General features: G+C 37.2%; 1 long non-coding RNA gene across 1 annotated transcript in view; it reads left to right on the top strand.

The window, feature by feature from the left end:
* LOC128249690 (uncharacterized) overlaps positions 1–3,644 on the top strand; it is a 12,957-nt gene that overhangs the window by 4,729 nt on the left and 4,584 nt on the right. The window contains exon 2 of the long non-coding RNA XR_008265806.1: positions 3,172–3,330. This is a non-coding gene — a long non-coding RNA (uncharacterized LOC128249690). The remainder of the gene's footprint in view (positions 1–3,171; positions 3,331–3,644) is intronic.

Raw genomic sequence — 3,644 nt, 5'->3', positions numbered from 1 at the left:
TATATATATATATATATATATATATATATATATATAGTACTTTTGTTTGTGTCGTCGTGACTGTTTCACTCTTTATATATTTGTTGATAACGCTGTTGTTGTTGTTTTCGTTGTTTACAACAAAAACGTTTGTTTTGTCTCATTGTTGTCGTAGCTCGTGATGATGGCGCTATAGTATTTTCGTTTTTTTTTTGTTTTTTTGTGGCATTTTCTTTTTTTTTTACAATAGTTGTTGTTGTTGTTGCTGTTGCTCGTCTTCTTGCTGCTGCACATCAGAGAATGGTGCAACACGCCAGGAAATGCATTCATTGCCAACGTTTTACTGCAAATATTTACACATGACTTGCACATCCAAGCTGCAACACTATCCAGCTGCATTTGTGTAATTTTATCGCACACAAACACACACACACACACACACACACACACAAACATTTATGTATGTATATATATATATACGTTTGTATGTAAATGTATATCTATGTCAATATATGTATGTATGTATGTATTTATGTATGTATGCACACACGTATGTATATATATATATACATATATATGTGTATGTATGTAAGTATGTATGTAAGTATGTATGTATGTACATACAAGTATATGCAAACTACAAACATTGACACGGATATATATAGGCATGCGTACATATACGTAATACAAACAACTAGAAAATGGAGTTAAAGGTGGCTGTGACCCAGATGTCAACGACATTTGGAGTACACAGACTCGCGCGCGCGCGCATTCACGCACACACAGACAAACACTATCACAAAATGTGTGAATGTGTGAGCGTGTGTATATATGTGTGTATGTTTCTGTGTGTATAAAGGTATGTGTAGATATATTTATACATACGCGCGCGTGCGAGCGCGCACACACACACACACACACATATACATACATGTTGCTACCTTGGGATCTTGGTTTTGATCCTGCAAAACGGTACCTTGGTTAATATCAGGGCAAATACCTTTTACCCAAGCCTCACCTGAATTCAGACTTTGTGAGTGAAATGGGGGTAATCGGAAACTGTATAGAAGCCTGGCAGATGGAGTGTACCCGTAATTCAGCTTCGTCCACTACTGTGTTGCGGTCATTCGACCCGAGGATTTTATTAAGGGCATATGTGCCCTTGCGTACACATTTGTATGCTTTATTTATGGTGGACATAATTTAGTCCAGTTTTTCTCAAAAAGTTCACTTTTCACCTATGAAGCCCCTTTAATTACCATTCTATTACGGTGGACCTCTATAGTCTTTCGATGATTATAAACTAGCTTTATAGATGCTTCTTTCAAAATTCCTATTTTGGTTTTCACACATTAACTTGTGTGGGTTGAACTGCGTATAATGCTAGAGAAAACACCTAGCACTTTCTTACAGTAAATACATGTAAAGCAAAATTTTTTCGTGGACCCCTAAAATACAACTGTGGAGCTACAATTTACTCTTTTGCTTGTGTGAACCCTAAAATATCATATAAACCCTCAGGGGTCGTATGGATCCCAGTTGAGAACTTTTGGTTTAGTTGATCGAATGCGCGTCGTAGAAATTGACGAGGATCGAATATATATGAGCGCGCATATGTGTGTGCATATTTAGATGTGTATATACACAAGTTTGTATTATATATACGAGCGGGTGCTGAAAAGTCCTTGGCTTTGGGTAAAAAAAAGAAGATACAGTGGAATCAGTTAATTATGATTTTATTTAACATATTCTCCTCTTAGATTCACACACTTATTGCATCGGTCCTTCAACTTTTCTAAGCCCTGTAAAAGAACTCTGAACGCTGGGACTGCAACCAGGCCTTTCACGAGACCTTTAAAGCCAAGAACTTTTCAGCACCTCCTCATAGGTAGACAAATAAATGTAAATGTGCGTGTGTGCGTGCGTGCGTGCCTGCCTGCCTGCGCGCTCGCACACTCTTGCCTCCTCGTGGTGTATGTACCTTTTAAAAGTTGTCATTATGAGCACCTCCGGCCTCTGTTCATAATTCTACAAAATACTTATATATAATGTAAATTATGTCTATTTTGCATTCATATGTTTTTCAAAAGTTGTTGACATTATACAGAAAGATGGATTGGGGTATATTTACAGCAGCTTGTATCTATAGTAAACATTATTATATATGTGTAAGTATATGGCGTATATGACCTTTCTCCCTCTCTCTCTCTCTCTCTCTCTCTCTCTCTCTCTCTCTCTCTCTCTCTCTCAAAAAATTGACCTCGTGATTATGTGAAAAATCGGTCGTTTATTTACATTTCAAGTGGGCTGCCATGTTTTTGAACGTTGTTCTTAAACTGCGCATAGTGTTGTTGACAATGTGTAGTTGACACTTTGGGTTTCAAATGTATATTCGCTGCTTTGCTCGATATTAAATATTATACGACGTCATTTCGAAAATGACATTCAGTCGAAACTTTTGCTTTGTTTTCAGATCCATTTAATTGTTTTATGGTCTTTTCACGTGAGTCCAAGCACAACGCGTTCATAAGTTTGTTGAATAGTTCTTAGCTTATTTGTTGGGTCTTTCTTTTACCAGGCTCCATGTCCTATGCGCCATAAGTAATACTTGAGATGGCACATAGTTAGTAAACTGATCTTAGAGCCTTTAAAAATAGCACTTGTGCTTACCTACAATTCATTTGTTATTATAAAAGAAGTCGGAAATGCGGTGAGCTGATAGAATCGATAGCAAGCCGGACAAAACGTTTAGCGGTATTTCGTCCGTCTTTACATTCTGGGTTCAAATTCTGCCGAGGTCCACTTTGCCTTTCATCCTTTCGGGGTTGATAGCATAAATACCATTGGAACCCTGGGGTCGATGTAATCGACTTACCCCTCCACCAAAATTACCGGTGCCATTCTAAAATTTTAAACCAATATTATTGCACATTTTATTTTAGCCCAAATTCCATTTTAATGTCCTTGCCTTGTTCAGTAAAGAACCGGTTGTTGTTGTTGTTGTTGTTGCTGTTTAACCAGTTGAGCACTGTGGTCGATGGTCGATGCAATTGACTTACCCCCTCCCCCGAACTTGCTGGCCTTCTGCCAAAATTTGAACCCAATAAAAGAAGTAAGTTTGTTTATTGATATTTTCACCATCGGAAATAACTGCAGTAGAGTTAAATTCTTTTATTCTTTTATTTGTTTCAGCCATTTGACTGAACCCGGAGCCATGTGTTTGGTTAGCAAGCTACTTACCACACAGCCACTCGGCCACTCCTGCGCCTATGCAACGATTAACAATATATATCAGGATGAGCTACCATTATTCGTTTGCCGAACAAGCAAGAAAGACAACTTCGAACACTTGTACGTATTAGGCTTCGTCAGCGGAAAATAAATGAATATAATTCGATGTATAAACTTTCAGATTAGGAGAACATTCATGGATCTGACTGCATGGAAGATGAATAATATCTACTGTATTTTCCAGTATACAAGTCGACATAGTATAGAGTGTTAACATTTAGTATAAACATTCAAACAACGTCAATATGTTTCCAAATCCTGCAGTATTATCTCACTCTCTCTCTCACTTTCTCCCTCTCTCTCTCCCTCTTACTCCCTCTCTCTCTCTATAAAATTATATATATATATATATATATATATATATATATATATAT

The sequence above is a fragment of the Octopus bimaculoides genome, chromosome 17 (assembly GCF_001194135.2).
Source record: "Octopus bimaculoides isolate UCB-OBI-ISO-001 chromosome 17, ASM119413v2, whole genome shotgun sequence".
Taxonomy (NCBI): Eukaryota; Metazoa; Mollusca; class Cephalopoda; order Octopoda; family Octopodidae; genus Octopus; species Octopus bimaculoides.
This window is presented reverse-complemented; position numbering and strand designations above follow the sequence as displayed.